The sequence below is a fragment of the Apteryx rowi genome, unplaced genomic scaffold (assembly GCF_003343035.1).
Source record: "Apteryx rowi isolate R43461 unplaced genomic scaffold, aptRow1 scaffold_642, whole genome shotgun sequence".
In the NCBI taxonomy this organism is placed as follows: Eukaryota; Metazoa; Chordata; class Aves; order Apterygiformes; family Apterygidae; genus Apteryx; species Apteryx rowi.
The window spans coordinates 437,460-451,240 of NW_020450919.1; the positions used below are offsets into that span (position 1 = coordinate 437,460).

At 40.7% G+C, this 13,781-nt stretch overlaps 1 protein-coding gene across 4 annotated transcripts in view; it reads right to left on the reverse strand.

The window, feature by feature from the left end:
* Window positions 1-13,781, reverse strand: part of FGD4 (FYVE, RhoGEF and PH domain containing 4) — an 89,030-nt gene that overhangs the window by 45,624 nt on the left and 29,625 nt on the right. The gene's annotated exons all lie outside the window — the stretch shown is intronic.

The following is a 13,781-nucleotide window of genomic DNA, read 5'->3' on the forward strand; positions in this document are numbered from 1 at the left end:
TCATTACAGTGTGCTCACAAAAACCTAATCTGTATGCAACTGCTTTGGGGTTGTAGAAGTAATTGGTTCTGTGAACATAAACAAAGAGTTAAAGAAAATAATGCGATGAAGGACCATGAGATCTCAGTTAAGTCAGTATTCTTCCATCTCTGAATCAAAAATTCCTACAACTTTTTTTGCAGGAAGGAGCAAGGGAAGGGAAGAATATCCATTTATCATTTATTGCAGTGTTGTCATAATGATTTATATTCATAACCAAATAAAACTTAGGGGAGAGTCTGAACACTTAAATTTGTTATTTTTATTTGCCATCGTTTTTCCTGCTTTTTGCTCCCACTGGTAGAAATGCAATCATGAGTGGGTTTTTTTTTATTGTTTTCAAAAAAGCAAATCCAAAACCCAGTCAGCCGTTTCACAGGACGATCCCCTGATGTCTTCTGAACAACTGGGCTGCACAGCTTGGAAGCTCTAGCCTAATCCATCTTCTTATCCCAAGGCAAAATCCATTATATCAAGCCATTCCTAAGGACAGCCTAGCCTATTCCTAAAACAGAGAGAGAGAGAGAGAGAGACAGACAGACAGACAGACAGACAGAGAGACAGAGAGAGACAGACAGAGACAGAGAGAGAAAGAGAGAGACACAGAGAGAGAGAGACAGAGAGAGACAGAGAGAGAGAGACAGAGAGACACAGAGAGACACAGAGAGAGACACAGAGAGACGGAGACAGAGACAGAGAGACAGAGACAGAGCTATTGCTTAACACTGTTTAAAAGCCCTTCAACACTTTGTGGCTTCCAACAACATTTTCAAGTATTTCTGCTTTATTTCTGAGGAGGTTATTTTTTTCTTTTAAACGCTGCAGGAGCCCTGCACCAAGGAGCTGCCACAGCAAACACGGAGCCGTGTGCCGTTCCACGCCGCGGTCAACACCACCCTCCTGCGGCGCCAGCACCCAGAGCACAGCGCACGCAGGACTCCCGAGGTCACGGGATCCCATCGTCCCCTCCTCTCCTTCACTCAGTTAACAGGGGAGCTTCCAAGAACGTCAGGCTGGCGGGGCCCAGAGCGATGCCATGAATTTAATGAGGCCTGCCATGTAAAGAAGCTTCTCAGACACTTGGGATCTTAAGCAGAAATTCTTCCGCTTAATTTGCCTGGGTGTCACCCCGCACACAAAAAGCTGGCTCACACCACAGCAGTGGGAGCTCTGTCCCAGACTGTTCCCAAGGGCGTAAGCCTGAGCCTGAAACGCCAGCTCTGCCTTTCCTGTGGAGATGGGAGCACTGACAGCTCTTGGACAGGCCAAGGCGATGGCATGGACGGTTGCCCTAGCAAACGGTCCCCGTCTCCCTCAAAGAGCTGACAGCCTGCGTTTCCCCTTCCCCCATACTATATCGTAACAGTTTACATTTCAGTTTGGGAATCTCAATTCAGAAGCAATTTAAGAAACAGCAACTCCTGATGGGATCAGAAGGTCACACAAGTCAGGCAGGGATTTAAATATAGATTAGAAATCTACACTGAGATCACACTTTCACTTCCATTGCAAAGGTATAAAAGTGTAGTCTTGCATAAGAGCTTTCCTAAAACTATTTTGACTGCAGATTTGACAATTAATGCACATCTTAAAGATCTCCAGCGCTACAACTGCAACCCAGTAAGGGGTGTCACTGCTGTCAGTTGTTCAGACCAAGCCTGGAAATCTCCATCAAAATGATAGGTTATTCTCTATTAAAAGGATTCCCTAAGGAAATAAGGCACAGTCGGGGTTGACATAGGAATGTATTTTACACACACAACTTCATCAACACACTTTCTCCTGTTTAAGGTTATGACTGTGATTGCTTCAAGCCAAGACAGATTTGGGGCTGCTGCTGAACAGGGCAGGTCTATCTCCTGCTGCTCCTCCTTCCTCCTTGTCCCTGTCTATTCCAGCTTCATCTTCCCACTACTCTTTTCTTTATGCGAGTGCTAGCGCTAGCATTTGTTCAAACACACAGTGAGCTGAGCAGCAGAAACAATACCACTGAAAACCCTGTTTTCAAGCCAGATTAGATTTTAACCAGATCAGTTCAACAAACCTGCTGAGCTCGGGGCCGCTCCAGCGCTACCGCTGGCACAGGGTAAGAGTCAGGAGTACGGCTGGGAGGGAGCAACCAGCTCCTCTCAGCAGCCACCCTTACTCAGATCAGCTTAAAGCAATCATTTAAATGCAACCCTGGTCCCTCAAGTATTCAAACGTGGGTTGTACCTGGTTAACACACAAAAAAAATCCAGCTTTAATACAAAGGCTGGCAAGGACAAGAACATCTGAAAACAAACATTTAATGCAAAAACATTAGGCTGCTTTAAGAATAGATTTTGTTTTCTGCATTCCCTCTCTGCTAGATGGACAGAGTACCAGTTATATTCAGCAGGCAAAAGTCACGTTTTAAGTGTCTCCACTGTAATACAAGCAACAAAAAAAAATTGCTTCTTTGCAGTGGGATCTTTTGCAACTGCTTATGTAAAACAAAAGCTCCGAGAGGTATTCTGACCTAACCCGTACTCGGAGTTTAACACGCATAACAATTCAACAAAATGGGGGGGAAGAGCAGTTTTCAAATTTATCACTGTTGTACAAGCCATTATACAAATAATTCATCCTGTCTGGAAGCCACATTTGCTGGAGATTGAAAACATTACAGACATTTAATCTACATTTCAAACTAGTAATTCCGTTAATCAAGTTACATCCTCAAGCCACCTGTTATGAAGAGCAACAGAGGCACATCAAGATGAACAAGTCATGTTCAGCTTTCATCAGATGTAACGCTGGAATGGAAAGAGGCAAAGGAAATCTAGTTATACCGTACTCTTAAACAATATCAAGTAGTCAAGTTTGCTGGATAAAAAGCATACATTAGCATCCCTGGCAATGTAAGCCTTGATTTCTAGCCAGTGAAAGATACTACCTTCCAGATGATGTAGACAAGAAAATTGTGGCAGTAATGAAAGAATTTTCACTACAGATTTGCATCTAGTAACACTACAACTTGCAACTGTATTATGAGAAAAGCCTGATACACATAATTTTCAGCACATTACAAAAAGCCAGATACTTGCTCCACACTCAGTGGCATGCATTTCAATAGGGTTGCTTAATGCTATCCATTTAAGTAATCAGTAATACAGTCTACTTTTTAGAAATTCAAATGTTGCCCAGCAAGTACTACTTGAAATCTTATTGCATATGCAAAAAGCCAGACAGGCTGCAAAAACCTGCAGCTTTTACTGGGCTGAAATAGATTCCCATTGTAATTGTTTCTGATCTAACTGAAGAAAAAGAAACACTTGTTTATTACTGCAATTCTTTTCTTATGCGTTATAAAACTGATTTTACTTTAATGCAGAACTGCTATGAACTACAAAATACTACTAGCCAGCTACTGTGTTCACTAGTATATGATTAATACCACCTCTTATAATTGAGGATGATTAAAATTCATGGAAAGGGAGAGAAAGGAAGGTAAAGTTTTAAAAAATTTAAACTGGGGCATGCAAGAATGTAAGAGAGAAAGAGGAGGTAATAATTAACTAACAGAAAAGAAAATAAACACTGTAAATTTGGTAAGCACTTAATTATTTTGTTTATCATCTRCAAGAAAATTAGGAGATGTTTGAAGCTAGTAGATGCTAAAAGCTGAGATGCATTATCTAATTTTTCAGAACATTTTAATTAGGAATAACTTGGAGCCATGAAAATTTAGACAAACAATCAGCCAGACTGGAATGCCAATAGCATGAAAAAGCGGCTTGTTTACATTCACAAAAGTTAAAACTAATTTTTTTAGTATGGGACAGATCCTTCATCAGCATCTCTATGAGCTTGAGGTTGACACTCTCAACATCATTAGGTTTTCTGTCATATGTATTTTTAGTCCTGCTTATAGCACATAGTGTTTCTATGCTGTTCTAAGAAATTTTTACTGCTATGGTGACCCTACTCTTGATTATATGTTCTGAATGAAATAAATGCAGAATTTCTGGATGTAACCAAAACCTAAGGGAAAAGGGTTATTCTCTGACTCCAGGAAGCAAAATTTGAATCTTTAAATCAGCTTTATTTCTCTTAAAATTACATAACTATATCTACCCAGTGCGTTAAGTTCCAAAAACACCTGCCATAATGATTGTGGTCTTGCTGTTACATTGCTAGACCATTGCGGATAACTTTCCATCAATGCAAAATTCACCCTTCCTACTTACCCCTTAACCTTAATGGAGGCTCAGCTGGTTTCCCATCTATCAAAGCCTGTAACTAAAGCATTAGTTTAGCCACAGTAATCTAGCAATACAGTGTCCTGATCAGTTCAAACCAGCACAAAGTAGCACTGACACGTAAAGAGATTAATTCAACCCATCCACTCATTCCCTAGACACTACAAGAACTGTAGCAAGGCCAGGACAAGAACGAGCGGTTTCTTCAGCACAAACAAGAAAGAAGCCAGGGGACTCTTACATAGTTACAATACAGATTTGCTGAGGCCTGAGCAGGAGACCTAGTAAATTAGGTCATGGACTTTGTCCACACCTCTGTCCAAACCTGCCCTCAAACTAAGTTTCCAGTAATTCAGTCCTGTTCACAGGATTGTCCTGTTTTTGTGAGGAAACCATGTGATACTATGAGGTTCATGCTACTAATGCAAAATCAAACATGTTTCAAGAATAACTTTCTGGACTAAACCATAACTATCTTAGAAATTAGGGGTATGGTGGAAGAGAGTGGGAAGTTTGGATGAAGGTCCAAATTTCTCACGTGAAAAAAAAAAAAACTTCCTCCACACTCTGTTAATGTCTATCCTCTCAAGTTATTTACACATTTGTGTTTTGACATATTTTCCCCTCTACCATCATGGTGATGATAGAGTTATGAATGCTCTGGTGCATCAAAGTAGTACAAAAACTTCACACTATTATTCTGTTTCGTGCAGATGAGCTCTAAAGATAAAATGTCAGGCCAGCGTTTATTGTGGTGACCCGCTGCTGAAATACTGCAAACAGCTGATAAAGCAGTGCTGTAAAAAGAGAAAAAATAACTTTCGCTAAAGTCAGGAGGGATGTCTTGCTGAAGAAGAAACTTGTTTGTTTCTGGACAAGAAGTTGCTGGCCAAAAAAATAAAGGCAAATATACAAAGGTTTAGAATTATGTTTGAAGAGTGGAACCTTGGCAACATTTGGGATACAGATCAAGTTCCAGTAAGGGATTAGTTCAGATACACACGCAAGCAAAATTCAAAAATGTAGGTTTTCTCTTGCAAAGCTGTTCTCCAGACACAGGCAAAAAAAAATTATTTTAAAGTTCAACAGAAGAAGATAGACCACTTGCTGGGAATAATGGGAGTGCAATGCATAAAAGGCTATTATTTCTAATGTCATGGTACAGTAATGTTCCTAGGATTACCAAACAAATCTCATCCTTCCTTTCATAGGATTTATTGCAAGCAGTAAATCAGTCTTCAGGTAGATATGTTACATATTAATTGCAGACAGCAAAAAGTGTATTGATACTACTCCCTCTTTGTTGAATGACTGCATTTCAGTGACAGTGAAGTTAAATAGATGAAACAATACTGAACTTAAAACTGGAGTGGAAGGCCAAATACTTGCCACCCAGTATTTCCTGGGAACAAGAGAAAAAAATCAGCTCCTGGGTAGGTAAGTTGGTTCATGCATTAATGCAGAACAGAGGTTCCCAAACTGTGGTATGCATAACACTGAGCCCACGAGCCACTTCTAACAATATACAGAGCAACAATACAAAAGCAGAACTAAAACAAAGTCCAGCAAATTTAACTGTACAAGAAACACAAAAGAGAAATAGCTTTGACTTTTGAAACAATTTCACTTCTAATAAGCTAAGGCAGGTTATGCAGAGTGTTAGCGACAGAACTGAATTCAAAGCATGTACATCGCCATATCTGCTTGGCTTCTGATGAGACACTATTGCACTGGTTTGGTTTGTGGGTATTCATGAGACTTGAGTGTTAAATGCTGCCTGTCTTCTGTTTTTTCAAGCTTTATGGTTGCTCTGGCTGGAAGAAACTGTGCATCTTTCCTACAGTAATTTTCACTATTAGACTGAAATAGTGCTCACAGTAGCTGCTACTAAAGAGCTACAATTTGCCAAGTTACCAGCTATTGATGCCACCACATTTAAACAGGTTAGCAGGATCACAAAGTCTGAGCTTTAAAAGGAAGCACTTAAATATTAACAAAGTAAGATTTAACACTAGCAATCTTCCGATCTCAGCCTCAGTATACTGTACATCATGCAAAGTAAGGACTGAATTGTGAATTTCAGATTCACTACAAATGTCCTGCCAACACTGGTTAACTCGTATGCAGCAGGAGACTCAGTGTATCTCAGTCCCTTTCCCTGTCTGGCTGCGATCTTTGTTCTTTTGGCTCTCATCTAACAGCCTTTTCCATGCAGGCAAACCTCTGTGTCTCCTCTTACTCTTGGTAAAATGAGGAAGTCAGCAATTAATGGGCTTATCTTCCAACATTTGTCTAAATTTTGGATTAGCACAATAACATAACGTGCTGCTGGTGCTGTTTCAATAAAAGAAAAGCACTGTACAAGACTTGAAATGGCTCTTTGCCAGACTGATCAAAAAACAATTTCCTTAGCAGAAATTACAGTTTCTCCATGCAACATAAATTGATTACAATATATTCTTCACCAGAAGGGACACATTCTGGACTCAGAAATATGGAAATGCAACAAGAGAGAAAAGAATGCAAAGCAGGTTGAAAACCAACATCTTAAACATGCAGATTCTTAAAAACAAAGTTAATGTGATAAGAAACAGAAGTCCAAGTGGTATATACAATCAGTGCTACTAGTCGTATAAAGGAGAGAGTAAACAGCTTTTTAAAACTGGATTAAAGCCACAGTTTTTTTAAGCCTTCTGGGAACAAGCCTCCCTGCTGTCATCATCTTCTACAGCCTTCCCCCGCTGGACCACTGCTTTCGTCCTTGCCTCCAGCATCTAGCAGTGCCACAGCTGTCTAGTCGCCCAGTTCTTGGAGGATACAGGTGGGGAGATGATGCTGGGGACTGAAGTGGTGGAGGCCGACCAGCCGGGGACATTCCCGGCAAGAGCTGGGGGATACTGATGGCCACAGAGATGGACTTACAGTGGGGTGAGGAGCACCGTTCACTAGCCAGGTTGCGGAGGCCGTAGGCCATTGAGATAACATGCGACAACCTTATTCCTGGCCACTGCTGTTTTCGTTTTTTATTCCCACCTTCTTCCCTCACCGTATGCAACACAACACAGGGAGGGGAGGTAGCAAGCTTTTGGGCCTTGCTACTGCCCGAGCCTCTGCTGGAGACGGCAGGACCTCCAGAGACATGCCATTGCTGCTCTCGCCTCCAAAGGAGAGCCAGGGAGCTGGAGGGAGCAGGCAGCACCAGCCAGCTCAGTAGCATAGCTCGGCTGAAACGCGCCTGCATCTCCCTTGACTGGGAGCCACTGATTTCAAATCAGCTGCCAATGCTCAGTTTCTGGTTTGAAAGTAGCAGCTTATGGCTGAAGTCCTCAGCCAGAAATGCACAATCTATCACATGAAGGCTCTTCTGAGTCGCCTACACTCTCACACACTGGGACAATGGATTTGCTGATGACAGTGGTTAATCAGCTATTTATTGAATACTGGCGGTTTCTTATGGGAACAGGGACAAGCAGCTTTCAAGCCACATCTCCAGAACACATACAATTAAAGAGAGAGCTCCAAGTAAAACAAATCCTGTTTACAGGAGTCAAGAACTATTCTTTCACATACTTAGTTCCTGTATCACAAAACATTCCCTCAAACTCCTGTTTATACTTTGGTCTCTGAACAATCACTAGCAAGCCCAAGATCTAAAATGCAAATATACAGTAGTGTTCTTTTACCTGTGGAGACTTTTCATAGCTTGTTTTCCATAAATAATATCAATACCTGTTTAAGCAGTTTTGGCCAGAATTGTCTTCCTTTCTATTAAGCCAACCTCCACAACTTAAGGGTGACCAAGATTTCTGACCCTACAGCCATGAGCCAAGAACCACAAGTTTACCTCAAAAAATAACCAAAAAAGAAAATGGGTATAGGAAGTAGCGACGCAGGATAAGAAACCTAACAAAGTCAGCTACCCCGCTCTTAATGTCTCTTTCCTACCCCAGCCAGAGATCCAGGTAATTTAGCTCCTTCCCTGTCTACACAGCCTTTTGCCAGTCCCATAACACATGACAGCCACCTCCACCCCAAGAACTGCTTCTCACATTACCATGTTTTAGAAAGCCACGGAAGAGTACTGACCACATATTTCAGGCTCCTCCCCTATAGCAATCATGGTAAATTTAGCAAAAATTGTTTCTGAGGGTCATTTCCTCCCTCCCCGTCCTCGTGAGCTTTTTACGGCTTCCTGCACATTTGATGAAGGAAGGGGTTGAGTAAGGTTTGTGTGGCTTTCTTAAGTTCCTACTGCATTAATAGCTATTTTGATTATGAAGCCCAACACCATGAGAAAAGATTAACTGCAAGCACCTCTGCAGAGTTTTCCCTAAAGTAATTTCTCTTTTTAGTTTTCTTGGTAGAGCTGTGTAAGGTACAAAACATCTCCTCCACAATTATTTTACTTAACACTGAAAATTTTTCACTGAGCTCACTGAGTTTTCAATTGAATTCAGCATATTTTGCACAGGGACCAACCATCATTTTCTAAACCTCCTGAGCTCCTATTTGTAAACAAGACACCCCATTCATATATGCAGACTCACTGATCACGGAAGAATCACTTGCCTGAAGAAAGGTTGTGGCACTCAGCCCTGTTTCTTTCACTTTATTTGTCAGGTCCTAAGATGATTTTTTTTTTTTTTTCATGATATCATATACAAGAGAACCAGCATGACACTGTACCCATCAACACAGTCTAACATTTCACATTAAGGTGAGCACCTCCAGTACTCGGGTCACACTAAGAAAGAAGTGCTGATAATTGTCTCATGTCCAAAAAATTGTAATTATTCAAATTGACATATTAAAATATAATTACTATGTGAGTGCAGTGATAATTCAGAGAATGAAATAAGTCTTCCCCTTCTATAATTTAAAGCCTGTTAGGAAACAATATTATATTTCAATTTTAGATAAGTACTGCATAACAGGTTTTCAAAACACATTGAGAAATAGGAACTAAGTATGAATTTCACCCTTTTGCTCACTACGCACCTCAACTACATAAGATGACTTCTCTAACAGGACGATCGCTGACATTTTGATTTTCCATTCTGACCAGTTATCTATGCAGTTATTTCAGGTTCCTCTCATCTCACCTTATAGCTATTTTAGAAAACATACGTATGCTTTGAGACAGTTACTACAGCTACTTTGAATTCAGCTACTTCTACTGACAGAAGACAGATTACTAAGAGAAAATAGTTTAGAAACAGGATGCTGAGAAAAAAAAAATACCACAGACACAAGGAAAAAATGATCTAATTACAGAAGGCTTGAACTGTAACTCATAAGTATTATTTCAGAAGATCTGAACACAAGTTTTATATATATATTATTTATATATATACGCACACACACTGAAAGTATCCAAATAATTTAAAGATAGAAATAAATTTATAATATATCTGAAACACAGAACAGCCAAAGATCCAAACAGAACTCAAGTGTCCAACACAAGCCCATAAAATAATCACTGATAGACGGAAACCGCTTCCCATGTCCAACTGCTGAAGCAGGAACGTGTGTCCAGCCAGCACCGAGAGCAGGCGCAGCTCAACAGCCCGAGCCTATCCAAGAGCCAGCTGGCACGGCATGGCACGGCACGGGCACTTCACCCGCTCCCTTCTGTCTTCCCGGCTGCCTGCTCCCACCACTTTCTTTGCATCAGTGCTGGCATGTATCCAAGCTGGGGAAGTTCAGCCACCAGAAACGTAACTCCACCAAAAAAAGCAAAGAGCTCTCTCCCAGTTTCACCCATTCATTCATTTTGCTATGGGGTCGGATGCACCGAGCTCAGGCAAAGGTGCCAACGTGTGTGTGGGGCGGGGGGAGCAGGACTGCCTTTTCAGAAGCAAGTAGCCACTAGACCATGTTAATTTTACCACATAACACCCCAACAGTCAGGGTTGGTGCAAGCGGTAGGAAAAAAATCCCTCTTCTCTGAAAAAGATGAATTGAGATCTAAAATAATATGCCCTAATTACAGAATTGGCCACAGGGCCTTCACCACACAACAACACTACAACAGGATACCAGGTACCGCTTTCTGCTATTTAAAAGATTAAAAGTAAGATTAGAAGTATGAATTTGATAAAGAACAAAGAGAGGGTGGAGAGAAGCACGTGGTTACTAGTCCCTTAAATAAGTACGAACAGTGCAGCTGTGCAGCACCCCAGCTGCTCAGTTCCCAATGCTTTACCTCCCCAAGTCAGGGGCACGCAACCCGTTGTCAGGCTCCCCGAGCACTTCCCTCTCTCTGCCAAGTAATTAACAACCATCATCTACAAAACACAGAAAAACAAGCGGCTCCCTGGGAATGCTTACTGCACCAAAACAGAAATATAAAGAACCCAAAGCTGGACTTGTCACAAGAATTCAAGAGCTTCCTGCTTTTGACCTGGTTGGAAAAAAAAAAAGTAAGAATGGTCACAAAAAGCCTGGTTTAAGTACATTAAGGGCCTTCCTGTGAAATTATTCAAAAAAGACCTTCCTTATCCAGTCGCTTCAAAACCTACCGTTACTATGCCAGTTTTTATGTGCTCTCTTGCCTATAAAGAACAAGAGGGAGACAACAATTTCATGCTACTCATCAGTTTATAACCAACCTTAGGAAAGAAAGTCAAATACATGTTGCCCTGGAATCAAAAGGGGGGGGGAAAAAAATGAGCCCTAAATTGCCAGAGATTACTGTTTGTGCTGTTTACAGAAGTCTCTTCAGATTAACAGAGTTGCATATCAGTACCTTCAGCCCTTGAAGATTATATGGATTGATGAAGCTTTACATTTTATGCTATGAACTGGCCAAGAGATACAAATTCATAACAGTTTTATAGAGCTCTCTTCTCTCTTTTCCAAGACCTATATAAAATATATTCTTAAAACAAAACAAAAAAAAATGCATGATGAATTTAAAATGTCATTTCATACAACTTCTTAAATTGGGGAATTAAAATAATTCTTGATGCAGACTTGAATGGATATTTGCCACGCTATTCCAAAAAGCTTAATAGTCACGTGAACATTTCAAAAGCTTCCCTGTCTTTGAGCGTGCAAATGGATAGGAAATTCTTTTAAAAGGACACAATGTAAAAATACATTAAAATCACCAATATTTCATGAAGAGAAATAATTTTATAACTCAACTGTTGTCTAACACATCTGAAGGAGGCTCTCAACATTTGCATCCTTTCACTTCGCAAACACTGTATTTCCACTTTGAAAATGAAAATGTTTAAGGTTCTTCAGCAGAGAAAAGAGCCTGCTCAAAACAAAAATGCAGTGACACAAGACAGGGTGAGACAGTCCCCACCAAGAAGAGGAGGTTTCATCCCCTTCTCCCCTTAACACTCCTTTAGTTCCCATTGCTTACTTCTTACCAGCCCTAATGCTTGCTGGATTTGTCTCTAGGCCAATGTTACTCCTGCACACAGCAGAAAACGGTACATCGTTTTCACCACGGTAATTTTCTGCTGTGTGAGCAAGCTGCATTGGCTTGTGGAAGAGACCAAAAATCTGGGAAAGTCCCAGGGAGGGCCTGGGCAGCCTTTTGGCAGCGATTATCCATTAGATCGTTTGAGCTCTTCATGGAACTACAGCCCAGCACAATGTTGCTGACTCCTGTGCAATATTCACTGTTGTTCTTAAAGCCTCTGTTTCTGGCATCAGTAGAAAGAGTATCAAAATATTCATAAAAAAGCTGACAGCTTTCATATTGAGTAGGAAAGTCTTCCAAAATAGAGAGCAAATAAAATCTGTGAAATTATTCTTAATAAATAAATAAATAAAATTCCATTTGTTTGAGGCAAGGTTTGGCAATACTCCGATTCCTCTCCACCTGATACCATCTAACCCAGGTGGGATTTTTTTTTTTGCTTTGGCTTTTGGGGTTTTTTGGTTTGTTTTTTAAGTGAGAAGGTCATGATTGTAAGGGCTTCTTCGCAAGCAAGCAGGAGCAGCTACCATATGTTGAATATTTTATGACAATCTAAAGCAAAGATTATGTTTCCTAACTACCTACCCTTTCTGTCCTTCTCAAGGTCAAGTGTGGCCTGTCAAACTGTAAGGATACACACAGGCACTAAATTTTCCAACCCGTAATATTAAGGGATTTAACCCTTTCTTTTACAATAAACATAAATGAGGAGGGGAGAGGGGAAAAGTGAGCGTTCCATAAGTGCTTTGAATTTTGAGTAAAGACTCAACAATTTCTCTAGATTTACAGGCACTGGACTAAGCTATTAGACTGTCTCTCTCTCTCCATATAGCACCTATCACTGAAAAGACTAAATCTAATGGAAGACTCTTGAGTGCTGCAGTCATATGGCCAAGAGTACTGATGGTACAAATGCGAACAATTAGCTCTCTGTTGACTTCTGGGTCAAGGTACCATCGAACCCTTTAACACTATATTGCTTGAAACCAGTTTCTCAGTGATGCTTTTTATAGGGAATCAAAAAAAAAAAAATCTGTAAAGATCCCATCTTCAAAAATGAGTAAAGCTGCAGAAAAGGTACATGCTTCAAGTGTTTTCCTTATTTGTTACGAGCCTTTGATACTTGAAAAACTGCTTTGCTCAGGCACCTGGACACAGCCTCAATTGCATGGCTGAACAATGAATAAACTGACCGGTGAATTCATATCTTTGTATACGYACTCCATGCCGGTCCCTTCAGGCACGCAATTCCAGTAGTCAACATCGAAAGGAATTCTTCCTATTTCTGACTGTAAGTTGCCAGCACTTAGGCAAGTGATAGAGAAAGCAGTAACTCAGAGTTTCTTCCAGCTCCTATGTAGGAGTGCCAAGGGATATCTGCCCACTCAATTTCAAACCTGAACAGACTGGAACTACTTGGTGTCATCTTTTCTATGCATACTGTCTAGATACTAGGGTCTCCTGATATCACTGTGAAAAGGTCACGTTATGAGACATCTACCTGCTACTCTGCAGGCAGACAGCAGCTCAGTTTTTTTGCCCTGTAAGCCAGCTGTTTGCTGGATAGTCCACTACTGCACTAACTGCATTGATACAACTTCTAACTGGAGCCTGAGCAAACTGACTGCCTGAAAAATACCATGAGACTATAACCTATACCACCTCACGGCACCTACAAATACATTTGTATTTCATGTTTGATCTCTCAAAATCAGAGCTTACAGCTTCACAATAAATGTCACATTCAGACTGCCGCTGTTCTGCAAGTATGCACTGTAGGCCTCTGCAAACAGAAATAAGCACAAGTAAGCCAAAGGGCGAGAGGGAAGGTGAGCTCTAATATGGAAATAGTAGTTACAGCATCACACTGAGCTTTCTGAAGATCCATGAGGGTTTTATACATTTGTAGGAAGAAGAGATGCATTACAGATCCTAGAAAACAGCTTCAAAGAGCAAGATTGATGAAGGAAAGTTTCCTACATCCACACGCAGATTTTCTCAGGATATAGAAAAACAATACTTAAAGAGCTGGAGGAAGGGTGAGCTTCTCATTTTACAGGTTGATTAACAAAATCTAGAAG